The following is a 14041-nucleotide window of genomic DNA, read 5'->3' as shown; positions in this document are numbered from 1 at the left end:
ACACATGGTACCATCACAACTTCAAATCATACACATACTCACACAAAGACATACTCGGAGGCTCTGGTCAAAATTTACCAAAACAGCAGAGGCCACCAAAGCAGACACCCAAACAACTACCACCTCACGACCCAACACATGCAACACATAGACCACACAGTCAGAGTGTCAAACAGTCACAGCCCTTAAGGCCAAACAAAATGCCAGACACACTTGTCATTGGTGATTCCATAGTCAGGCACACTGACGTCCCGCTCACCAGACTGAGTAAGGAGAAGGTCACAGTAAGCTGCCTGTCGGGCGCTAGACTTCGCCACATAACGCAAGCACTCAGGTCTCTCAACAGCAGGTACAAGTACGACTCAGTCATTGTCCACGCTGGTGTCAACGACCTGAGACGTACCTCCTTGGACTACATGAAAAGGGACGTCGAGGAGCTCTCTGATTATGTAGCCCAGGCAGGTATGACCCTGACCTTGAGCAGTATCCTACCTTCACCTAGAATGATGCCACAATACAGTGATAAGATGATCAGCTTTAATAATTGGCTTAAATTCTGGTGTCATTCAAAGGGGATCAATGTCTGTCTGCCTGGGATGACATGCTGGACAAGCCACGCTGCCAAAGGGACGGCTTGCACCTGTCACCCTGGGCTTCCGGATATTGGCAAAGGCTCTTGCCACCCCATAGTGCCTTTTTAGGCAAGGCTCAAATTCTAAACCTACCACCCTAGAACACCAAAAAGGAAAAAAACTAAGGGTAATGCTGCTCAATGCCAGAAGTCTCAATCTCAAGATGCACTTTTCGAGGCCCTTCTCAATATGGAGAACATCGATGTCTGTGCTGTGACAGAAACCTGGTTCAAGGCTCCTGAGAGCACCCCAGCACTAACAGGTTTTACCTCATATGATACGTTCCGGCCCCAAAATCCGGACAACACCAAGAAAGGAGGGGTGTCCATATTCATAAAGGACACCCACACCTCAAGGTTGGTGGCAACGCACGATGCATCGGAGACCATCCAGGTGCAATTAACCATAGGCAAGACTGCTCTGCAATTTGTAGCATGTTACAGGCCACCCTCTCAAACTCAGGAACCTCACATGGCCTTCCTGAAAACATTGGAGGGGATAAATGTATCTCCAAACACCATCATACTAGGTGACTTCAACTACCCTAATATAGACTGGGAACACTACTCAAGCCCGAACACTCTAACCCAAAGATTCCTGGAGTTCATAAACTCAAATGCCATGGAACAACTAGTCACCATCCCCACAAGAGGTGAAAACATACTTGATCTCATCATCACGAACATGGGATCAAAATGTTCAACACCGGAAGTATACCCTCACTGGTGAGATCAGATCATAAACTAATCTCGCTGGAGGTCCTCATCCCGCCCCCACCTGAAACAAAAAAGACCACAGTGAAAAACTTCTCAAAAGCCGATTTCACACTTCTAAAAACTAGTGCGGTCTCCTTTAAGGCCCCTGAGCCAGTGGTAAACATTACTCAAACCGCTGAATCACTTACAAATGCCTTCTACCAGCACCTACAGGACTGCATGGATCAGGCAATCCCAAACAAAACTAAGACTCTCTGTACCAAAGGCAAGCGTCCAGTCTGGTGGACCCCAGCCATAAACAGGCTCTACAACAAAAGGAGGAAGCTACTACAAGATAGAGCAAAATCCTTGAAAGGTAAGACACCTTTGATCATTATAAGTAAAAAACTAAGAGCTCTCATAAAATCATCCAAGGCAAATTTTGAGAGAAAAATCGCCAAGGACTCTAAAGACAATCATAAGGCCTTCTTTAGCTATGTTAGAAACCTAGGAGGAAACTCCCAGATATGCTCAGAATTAGTTCAAAATGATGTGAAAATTACTGAACCTACACACATTGCTAACATACTGGCTGACAGGTTCAGTGCAAACTTCTCCCCTCCCCAAAAGGAGAGATATCTATTCCAGAGGATTGTAGCCCCCAAACATCTCCAACGCCCAGGTGAGAACTGCCCTCACTAAGGCAAAAACACAGCATCCATGGGACCGGATGGTGTCCCCGGCTGTGTGCTTCATGAACTCAACGAGGAATTAAACCCACAGTTAGGACAGCTGTTTAATCTTAGCCTCACCTCAGGATCATTACTCAAGGAGTGGCGCGCGCGACTGTGGTCCCACTTCATAAGGCGGTGCCTCCACAGACCCTGGAAATTACCACCCCATTAGCTTGACAAGCCTTATCTGCAAAGCCATGGAGAGGATCATAATGGAACTCATAAATAAAGACATAGGGAACTTGCAGACTTTGGATCCAACCCAGTTTGGCTTTGTCAAAGGCAGATCCTGCCTCTTAAACTTGGTTGACTTTTTGAGACAGTCACCAAGGCCATTGATGAGGAAAGGCAGTCCATACAGCCTACCTCGACCTGGCAAAGGCCTTGACACAATACCCCACTCAGGTATCATCGAAAAATTCATCAGCTTGAATGTAAACCCATACATCACAAGATGGGTTGCAAACTGGCTAGCGACAGAACCCACAGGGTCAGAGTTGCTGGAGCCATGTCAGACTCAAAGCCTGTCACAAGTGGTGTCCCACAGGGCTCAGTCCTGGGTCCACTCTTGTTCGGCATCTACTTTTCTGAAGTACAAGCAAACACAGGAGGGTTATGGCTGACAAAGTTTGCAGATGACTGCAAACTGGGCCATAGTCGAAAACACATCTGACACAGATATCCTCCAGAAGGGCCTCACAGAAGCGGATAACTGGTGCCAGAGCCATGGCTTGAAGTTAAACGCCAAAAATGCATAGTCATACCCTTCGGGAAAAACAAGGTTACCCCTAGCTACCATATAGGTGACAATCCACTGAGCACAGAAAAAGTCATCAGGGATCTGGGGACCCAAGTTGACAGTAGTCTTTCGTTTGACACTCATGTTGCTAAAGTAGTTAGGAAAACCTTCTATATCGCCCACCTGATCATGAAGGGATTCACATCTAGATCAAGGGAGGTCATCGTCCCCTGTACTCATCACTCATTAGACCTATGATTGAGTACAATGCCCGTTCGAATGTATCTGACCAGACACCTGATGCAGCTTGAAAGGCCCCAAAAGTTCCTCACCAAAAGGATAAAGGGTCTCAAAAATATGTCTTATGCTGCCCGACTGAAAGAACTCCAGCTTTATTCAGTCTCATACCGCTTGCTCAGAGGTGACCTGTGCCTGACATATAAGGCCATGTCAAACCCAGATTTGATGAATATGCTTCACCTCAAAAATCTAGATCCCTCAGAACCACAAGGCGGGAGACTTAAACCTTGACACGGTTATAAATAGAACGTGCTGGAGGGACAGATTCATCACCCAGAGACTCCCTATGCTGTGGAACAAAATTCCGGTACATGTGAGGCAGAGCACCTCGCTGGCCTTGTTCAAGAGGAATCTTGACCAATGGATGGGAGATCACAGATATACCCCAGGGATTACTTCAGTGTCACTGCTTGACAGAGGCACAGAAAAATGATAGGCATAGTTTTTATTCAAACTAAAGGGGTGGCGAAAGCCACATAACTATGGGCTAGGCTTATAAATGCCCTTGGGCAGATAGCCTAGTATGAACCTATGAACCTATGAACCTATAAAGTGATAACTTCATGAATTTAGCCCTTCTGGCTACTCCTTACTATATTATAGTAACTGAAAATTAAGACCTTGTTATTTAGGTAATTATTGTGAGAATGTTCTCAAAGTTCATTGATTCTGAGAACACATTAAAAGGTACATACACATTTACCATAAACAACATGTTACAACAACCATCCTCCCAGAACAACACTAATGGGGTTGGAATCATAACAGTGGATTATAGGCCCTAGAAAAATCCATTAGCATTCTTGTTGACTTGGTGAGGTTTGTGTGTCACTATATACTAAAAGGGTTGGAAGGACAATGTCCTGTGTCATGACTTGGTTTTACCACCATTTTGCCTACTTAACCATTGCAAAGGGGCATGATATGTTACAAAGTGAAGTGCATGCCTACCAAATAGCACTTCAAGGCATGTAACTCACTCTCTGCCAGACACACTCTTTCGGTAGCTGAGTATCTCCATTTTACATGGCTCAGCTTTCAAATATAGCACAAAGGGTGTTCCCTTCCCCTTGTATGTCATACAATAGTACTACCCCAAAGGTACCTCTTATGCATATACAGGGTAAGTTCTTTAATAAAATCAGTCATTATTAGCAGGGGGTCAAAAGAAAGATTACTTTTGAGATCATTAATTACTTAACCTACCACAAGGAAGCATTCCACCTAAATTATAACTTTCCCTTTCATGAGATTATCAAAGGACAAGCAAAAGTCACAAAATGAGGGTCAAACTTTCCAAACCCAACTAGTCCATGAAAAGCCTTCACCTGTCACTAACTAGAAGGCACAGGTGAAATTTTATGGCTTTTCATGTTGTAGTTGTAGTCTTACCACTTCTCTTTCTATAAGCTTGCAAACAATCTGCAGCATTCTCTGCTTCCTTCCATTGATTCAGTACATTGATGTGGTACATTTGCTCTACCTCTCTCTTTCCTGGCTAACTTCTATTATATACAATTTACTGTTCATAGCCCTTACACTCAAACCTGCCTGCCTGCTTTATGGATGTTAATACAATGTCCACTTTAGGTAAGTAAGACTTAACGTGCTCTGAATGGACGACCACGTAATTCAAGGATTCTTTAGCACAGCAGGAGTGTGGCTTCAGTGTTTTTACATTAATCTTTGAAAGGTAGCTGGGTTCCATGTAAGCCACATGTTACTGCTGCATCCAGGATTAGATGGCCAAAGTTTGCAAAAGCTGTTTTTTTTCCCTTAGGGGGATACATGTTATCTGCCAGCTCTCTTTTGTCAAGTCGAATATCAACTCCACAGTTTTGCCTTTCTGGCAGTGTATCAGTTCTAGGCATGGAATAGTTATCAACTTTTTAAATACTGCTCAGTTTCCTGAAGTTGTTACAGCATCTGTTACTTTCATCTGATTTAGGAAAAAAAACCCTTCTGGGCTACTCTAGCCACTCTCTGACTCTTCAGTCATGTCTAAAATAAGTATCCAAACTTCTCATAATGACTGCTTTTGTGACTCTGGTAGTCTAAAAGGTCTTAGTCTTTCACTCCACATGTCTTTATGTTTATGCTAAGTTTTATCAGGTTAGGCGTCACAAGCATTTCTGGAAACACTCCTTTATTTCTTAACATATCTTCTCTTACTTCCTGCATTTGTACTTTTGATAAGGATTCCTCAACCGGTATTTCAAGAAGCGACTTCCTAGTTTGTCCCACAGGAAGTTCAGCTTCCTTCCATGGTTTTAGTACAGCAATGTGATAAATTGGGTCTAAATTTCTCTTTCTTTCCTGTTTAACTTTATACTGCACTGCATTTATACTTTCCACCAAATCAAATGTTCCCTGCCATTTGGTCACAAATGTGTTTCCCATAGAGGGCACAAGCACTATTTTATGGTTACCTGAAATTTTCTAAGACAAACATTTTTATCAAAAAGTGCTGTTACATTTCCTGTACTCTCTGCATGTGATCCCTTAATATGGACATTACTAGCTTTAATCTGTCCCTCAAAATAACGTAGTGTTCTTTTTCTTTCACCTTGTTTCCTTGGCAATGTCGAGCAGACCTCTTAGATGCCTGCCGTACAAATGTCCAAATGGGATTAACACAGCTAAAGTTTGCAGCACTGTTCCGATTGTAAATAATAGGGTAAAAGTATGTTGTAATTTTCACTATCTACATGTAGCATTTTATTAAACCTCTGCTCTACTAATTAATCAGTCTGTTGTTGGTAGACTGTTATATTAAACCTTTTGTTTTAAACCACTGACATAACTGATGTAGTACCCTTGATATACAGCGAGTTCCTAGGGCAGTAAGTATCTCCCGTCCTTGGGAACAACTAGAAGATAATAATACCCATTATTTGGAACTAGCCTTAAAGCATTAGGTTTGAACATTAACACTGTTTCAGCAAATTTGGTAGTATAGTCCTCAGGTTACACTCTGGATGCTAGTCCTAACTGAGTCCTCTCTTATCCCATACTTCAGGTCTACCTTTCAGATGATCCATCAGTGAGACACTAACATAGAAGTTTAGCCCACCAGGCTTCTCTTTTACATCCTTTCGTAACTAAGTCTTTGTTATTTAATTGTTGTGAGAATATTCTCAGACATACATTCTGAAATTTACATGTTACACAGCATAAAACATCACTGTATGTTCATTCGAATACATATAATTAAAACCAAAGAAAAAGTCAAGAATACCTTTTCTTGGTTTGCAAAGGAGCACTTTTCTTCTTTAATCTTGAATAATAGTATACAAGTAAGTTACAGATGTTAGGAAATGCTGCAAATAAACAAAAATAACATTCCCACTTTACAGTATGACACAGCAGTAAACTCTGAGATGGATGACTGCAAGACCTTTTAAAGGTATGCATTATATGCTTTGTTGACAGACAGCTGTACAACTGATTAGCAAATTTTCTCACTTCAGGTAGGCCACTTCTCTAACTTTGTCCTCAAGGTTATTTGAAAACGGAGCCTTTCTGTGATGGGATACACTGCTCAGTCATGACTGTCTGACAAGTAATATATGTTCTAGCTATGCCAGGGTCTGAGCTATGGAGTGAAACTGCAATCCAGGACAGGGATAATGTAGTTTCTAAAATGTATTTAAAATGCATGGCTCATGACCAGGGGCAGTACCCTCATTTATGAAAACGAATGTACCCAACGCTTCAGGAACTTCACAGCTAAACTGACATATATGCAGGCATCATCTATATAATTTGTTACAAAAGGGAACAAAAAGATTAAATGGACACTGCCACTCTCAGGGGGAGTCAGTACCATGATTTACAGTTAATGCATGAAGGACATTTCATTTGTATCTTCATTATTATTATAGTTTCAGTCTTTCCAAGGATAGATCCAGCACTATGCAGCTGCCTGAGGCCCAGTGCTAGCTGATGGGCCAAGCCACAACATTACATTGAAAAAAAAAAACTTTTCCTGCTCATTTCCAAATAGCAATTCTGCTACTTTAAGGAGGGTTTTCTTTTTCCTACTTTGTGTATGAGTGTGACAGCTCCAGACAGCATCTTTCATCAGCTTAACCACCAATAAGTAGCAGCACTTATGCCAAATAAATGAACTCTTGCATGATATTAAATCTTGCTGGGCATATTAACTGCTCAAACAGGGGAAATGGAGCAGCAAGAAAGTACAGTTGTATAAAATCTTGCCAAACAGTAGATGTCCTTGCCTTCACTGCTGTAGTATTCTTAACTATATGGGATTCCCTGCTGCCGAACCCCAACATCTGGCCAGTCTTCCAACGACTTCTGAATTCAAAAGGTATGCAAAACATCATCATATGCATCCTGCATAACACTGGATATAAAGGTGACGTTCAGGCTTACCAAAAACAGAACTGTTTGCCCCAGGAGGAACACCAGTCCAAGGAACCCAAGAGGTAATGTGTACATCCAGAAAGGCAAAGAAGTAGGGGGATGGAGGGAGGGAGGGAGTGAATACTGTAGCAGTTATGGTAAGATTTTACACAAATATACTATGTCCTTACATTCTCTGCTGCAGTATTTTTAATTAACTATATGAGAGAGTGCCAAAGCTCAAGAGGAAACTGGGGAGGAGGAAGGGGCAGAGGAATCCCCTAAAAACATGAAGAACTGAACTGGCAATACCAGCTCTAGCTCTGGAGATACCATCCAACTTGTAGTGTTTGATAAAGGTATGCAAAGAAGTCCAGATAGCTGCTTCAAGAATAGAATTAGTATCTAAACCTTTGGGAAAAGCACCAGAAGAAGCCACAGCTCTAGCAGAATGAGCCTTAATTGAAAAAGGAAGGATCTTGCACTGAAAAGTGTAACAAAAGGAAATAGCCTTATAAATCCAAGTAGAAATAGTCTGCATGGATACAGCAAGCCCCAAAGATCTAGGATGAAAAGAAACAAATAACTGATCAGATTTTCTGATAGCTTTGGTCATATCCAAATAAACTCTCTAAGCTGCCAATACGTGTCCAAAGTATGCAACACTATCTCACTGTCATTTTGTGGAGAGGGGAAAGAAGTAGGCAGATTAATAGACTGATTAATAAATAGCTCATTAACCACCTTTGTCGTAAAAGAATGGTTAATGCGTAAGGACACTCTGTTCTCATGAAAAATCAAAAAAGGAGGACAAGCCATAATGGCCTGCAACTCAGACGCCCATCTGGCAGAAGTAAGTACTAACAAAAAAACAATCTTCCAGTAACAATGTCGCAAGGAAGATGAAGCAGCAGGCTCAAAGGGAGCCTGAGTCAACTTCTCCAAAACAAATTCAAGATCTCAGGAAGAAGAACAGGCTTCCTGGGAGGTCTAATATTAAGGACACCTTTAAGCAATTATTTCACCTCAAATTTAGCCGCTAAAGTAGGAGAAAAAGGCAGGCAAGCAGAGATAGCTGATAGGTCTGCCTTTATAGAAGAATTGGACAAACCAGCATTGAGCACCCCACACAAATAAGACAGAAACAAAGGAGCATCCACAGTAAGTGGGTCCATGTTACAACAGAGACACCAAAAAGAAAACCTCTTCCATTTGGAAAAGTAGAATTTCATAGTCCTAGGTTTCCTGGCCTCCTGCAAGACTTACTGCACATCCTCAGAAAAAATGTGTCTATGAAGAATCAAAATGCTATCACCCACAGTGTGAGTTGAAGCTTGGACATTTGGGGATGGATAAGAGTCCCCTTTTCTTGTGTGATTAGATCCACCCTGTGAGGTAATTTGTGATGAGTGCCCTTGGATAGATGCAGAAGAGGGAATCAATGCTGTCGAGGCCGAAAGGGAGTTACTAATAAGATTTTAGGAGCATTCTGTTGAATTTTTGAAGAGGACATTTGGAATGAGAGAAAGGGGAGAGAATGCATAAAGAAACATCCCCTTCCAAGAGAATGAGATGGCATCCACCTTCCATATCAAAGGACCCGGAACTCTGGCACAAAACAGAGGAAGTTGTCTGCTCAGAGGGGAGACAAAATGATCCACTTGAGGAGTACCCCACTGATGCATAATGTCCAGAAACACATCCCTGTGAAGCATCCATTCATGGGACTGAGTTAAGGACGTGCTCAGAGTGTCTGCCACAAGGTTCTGACTGAAAGGGATATAAACTGCCTGAAGAGTCACTTGACACTTGACAGCAAGATCCCATACCAGAAGTGACAACTGGCAAAGAAGATAAGATCTCGCTCCTCTCTGTTTCTTGATATACCACATCACTGAGACATTGTCTGTGAATACCTTGAGAGGCCCTGGAGAAAAGAGAGACTGAAAGGCCTAAAGATCCAGCAGAAGAGCTCTCATCTCTTTGACATTGATGTACTCCTTCTGATGACAAGGTGACCATCCCCCTGTACCTTTAGGAGCCAAAAGACACCCCCCATCCTATGTCTGGGATGTCTTTGAACAGCTCCTGACAGGGATGAGAGGATGAAAAGAGATCACTGGATTCAGAGACAACTGCTGAATCCACCAGAGAAGTTCCTGTCTGAGGCAAGGAAGAAAAGGAACTACAAATTCTAGATGGTGAACATGTAAGAAACCATGGAAACTTAAGTTTGGCCAGAGGGAGCATTGGAATGGTGGAAGCCATGAAACCCAGAACTCTCAGAAACTCCCTGGTGGAAAAAGGAAGCCAGAGGAAGAAGAGTGTAAAAGAAAGAAATGAGAGTTACGGCCTTTGAAGGGGGCACTGATGCAAGCACTGGCACCACCTGAATCTTGCAACATGGAAAAACATGATCCTGAGAAGGAGTCAAAGAAGACATTTTGAAATTTATAGTGAACCCCAGGCTCTGAGAAGGGATACGACAAAATTAAGATTTTGAAAAAGGGTCTCTGAAGGGGATGCCTGAATCAACAGGTTGTCCAAGTAAGGAAATATTTGGATGCCTTGAAGTCAGTAAAAAGCAATCACAGGAGCAAGGCATTTGGTGAATGCCCTTGTGGCAGTAGAAAGACCAAAGGACAAAGCAGGGACTGAAAATGCCAGGAAGCTACAGAGAAACAAAAACTTCCTAAAAAGAGAACAGATTGGAATATGGAGATAAGCATCCTTGAGATCCAGAGACATCATATAGACCTGAGGGAGCAAGAGAGGAAACAGAATCTGAAAGGATAACATCCAAAAGGAAGGTACCTTTAGAAAAGTGTTTAGATGAGAAAGGTCTAGAATAGGTCTCCAAGTACCCTCTTTTCTGGGCACTAGAAACAGTCTGGAGTAGAACCCTCTCCCCCTTTGGGACACATGCATCTCTTGAATAGTACCCTGAGACAACAGATCTTGAAGAACCTCTGGTAAAAAGGGATGATGTTCCCAAGGAGGCTAAGGAATGCCCAGAAACAGATGATGGGATTTCCACACCATGAAGTACCATTGACAAATGACTGGCAAAGCCCAAGAATCCTGAGTGATCTGAAGCCAAACTGGAAAAGAAAGAGAAAGGCAAAGAGGAAGAGGAATGTGGATGGGAAGGGATGAATAGTTACACAGTGCCTGGTTTGTCCAGAAAGGAAGGCTTTGGAGTCCCCAAAAATTGAGTAGCCTTAGCAGGAGGAGTCCATTTGCTACTCTTCTTACCTTTAGCAGAAGGACATGATTGCCTATGAACAAAACTAGGCTTAGCAGGGTAGTTTCTCTGAAATTTAGGCACAGGAGAAACAAACAAATGTTTAGGTTCCGGTAAAACCTTACCCTTATCCTGAAGGGACTTAAACAAACCAGAAGCAGCTTCCCCAAACAAAAGTTTAGAATTCAGAGGAGCATCCATCAGCTTAGCTTTAATATCATCAGTTAGAGGTTGAAGCCTAAGCCAAGAATACCTCCTCATAATTGAACCAAAAACAGCATCCCTAGAATAGGCATCCATTGCATCATAACTACATTTAATAGAATGATGAATGACTTGAGAGGAAATCCCTAGCAAGGAAAGAACAGAAGTTTTACCCTCAGAGTCTGGAAAATCAGAAATAAGTTGACTGGCTTGAGAAAGAAGAATCAACACATACCTAGACATTTGGGTCTGATAATAGTCCTAAAAGCGAAGGTAGTAGAAGTGTAAACCTTTTTGCCCAGCCTGTCCATAGTTCTGCTGTCCTTGTCAGAAGGCAATAACTTGGACGAAGGAAGCAATTGAGATGGTTTATTAGAGGCTACATACACTAATGAAGGGTCAGCAGCAGGACTTTTACATAAAAAAGAACAATCCTCAGGAACCCCATAAAACCTATCAGGCTTTTTGGGAGCAGGGGGAAGAGAATCAGGGGTCTGAGACACATTGGAAAAAGCATCCAGTAAAGCAGCCAAGACAGGAGGAATAGCTTTAGGTTTAAGAGAGTCCAACTACAACAACTCATAGTACCGCTTATGGATATCAGAGACCTGAATACAGTCCCACTAAAACAAAATCCATCATCCTAGAGAGTGTGTCCCCAAAGAAAATTCCTCCAAAGGAACATCAGGACTAATAGATTCCTCCTCCTCTGACCCATAGCACAAAGGAGAAGGAATTTGAGTAGAATATGTTAAGGATTAATCAGCAGAATCTGACTCATCCTCAGAAGAATCCTGGTCTCTAGGCCTTTTAAGTGGAGGAGAGGATTAAGCAGGAGTAACAACTGAAAACCCACGAGGAGGCTTTAAGAATATTAAGGCATAAAATGACCTCTGAGTAAAAGTCTGCCACTCACTTTGTGGATCCCTAGAAGCAGAAGAAACATGTTTATTTTTTGTTTCTTTTTTAAGGGAACATCCTGAGAAGGCTCAGATCCAGGATGACAGTTGAGAACTGTAGCAAGAACTTCTTCCCCAACTAGAAACTGAGGAACTCCCCTAGGCCCCTCAGAAAGAAATCAACCTTAGTTCCCTCTGAATGTCCAAGACACATGCCTGCAACGCCTTTTCAGACATGCCGTATGCATTTTCAATGAATGTGGGATTGAATGTCTTTTCAATGAATGTGAGTTTTAATGCATTTTCAATTAATGTGAATTTCAAAGGGAGCAGAAGTTTATTGTAGCTCACTCTAAGTCTGTTTTCAATCTACAACTGTTTCATTTTGTTTACCAAATCGCCATCAGTGTTTGTGCTACAAACCTTTAAATAAAAGTTTTAAATCAAGTAATGGGACACTAGAATGGCAGGGTGGCTTGGTCTATCACCCTGCCTTGGGCAACATTTGACTACAATATGGCTATAAGTCTTTCAATGACTTTGAGAGCTAACATATTTTGCCATTTAATGTTTTGCAGAGTTACATAATGCTTTGCATTATGGGAGTAGTCCTTTTTTTAGTTTAACCATTAGTCTAGCTGAATTATACAGTTTGACTCTGCTGCTGAATGGATACCCTTTTATGCCCTAAAATGTGATATGTATCTGATGCATATAGCACTATTTGTCATGATTAACTTTGACAGGTATTGATTGATTTCAGGTATCCCTGGCTTTGAAGTGTTTTTTCTGGTTAGCAAACTAAAAACAAAGTCACTGCAAAGTCACCACATAAATATAATTCCATTGTATGGTGACCTTGGAGTTGTAGCTGATCACACTAAGTAGGATATGGGTTTCCCACACAGAATGTTGGGGCGCAGAAGGTGGACAATTTTATCTAGCCGTCTCCAGAAAACTTTAGACTTTTTTTATTTAATGCAAGTCTAACATTCTGGTAGGTAGTTTTGGCATTGATTCCATGGCAAGATACCTATGTTAAACAGGTAAGTCACACCTCCTCCTCAATCCCAAATCTCCCAGTTATGTATTCCTTAGACCAAGTAAGCTGCTAAAATGTCAGATCCCAGACATATCAGCAATACAGTTGGGCTTTATATAGAAACTAATGATACAGAGAGAAATGGCTTTCTGAACACCAAAAGTGCTGTAGTACAGAGGTCAGTGGGCTGTTTATGCTGATATATCCTAATTTGTCTGAAATACTGAGTAGCTACCTAAAGGAGACTGTACATATAGGTGTTGTAAAGAATCCACCCACTCCTGTGGAGATGCACCTCTCTGTGCCCTCTCCACCATCTACTGGAGCCTCCCATTCATGGTGCCAGTCTATACCAATGTGCACCATGGAAATGCCCTCAGCTTGTCCTCCAAATATACCACATGGTACAGTTAAGCAGGCTACACCTCAACATTCCTCTCCAAACCTCATTGGATCCTCCACCTCTGTGGTTGTTAAATGAACTAGGCCATTTGAGTTGTAGTCAAGGCTCTATCCAGTTTTATGCCACAAAGCAAGTTCAAGCATGCATTAAATAAAATGCAAGTCTGTTCAGCAAGATCAGCAAATAGCAGGAAGCTGTTATGTTACATTATGCTTTTGCTGTATCACTTGTCATGTTGTGTTACATTCCATTAACCTCATTTCACTTGCATTACGTTTTGTTGTATTATTAGTAGTTACAAGTGCAAAACAAAATAATACTTAAACAGGTTACGAATAAATTATACATCTGGTCTGTTCCCTCATTTCCTTCTCACTCATAAGTGCAAACCATACAATACACAAACATTGTCATAAATGATAACTTCTTATATCTTGAGAACTGTGGAGTTCTTCTTTACATGTTATTATTGTTGCATTTATTTGTGGAATATTGTGATTTATGTCTTCTGTACTGCATGACCTTCCAAATTCTCCAAGAAAGAAAACAATGAAGTCAAGGGGGTTTATCCATAATAAATAAATATATAACACTCAATATCCATATAAACTACATTTGCAAAACAAACAATAGCAAATAATAATAATAATATTAATAGTAATATTTACAGTAACAATTCTAAGGATATTAAAAGCCTGAGAAAAAAGAATACATTCATTTAGAATAAAAATGGTTAAATAATTGCTGATTTTGTGTGTGCATGTATGTGAATTTTGCATAC

The sequence above is a fragment of the Protopterus annectens genome, chromosome 10.part0 (assembly GCF_019279795.1).
Source record: "Protopterus annectens isolate FY-2018-M chromosome 10.part0, PAN1.0, whole genome shotgun sequence".
NCBI lineage: Eukaryota > Metazoa > Chordata > Ceratodontiformes > Protopteridae > Protopterus > Protopterus annectens.
This window is presented reverse-complemented; position numbering follows the sequence as displayed.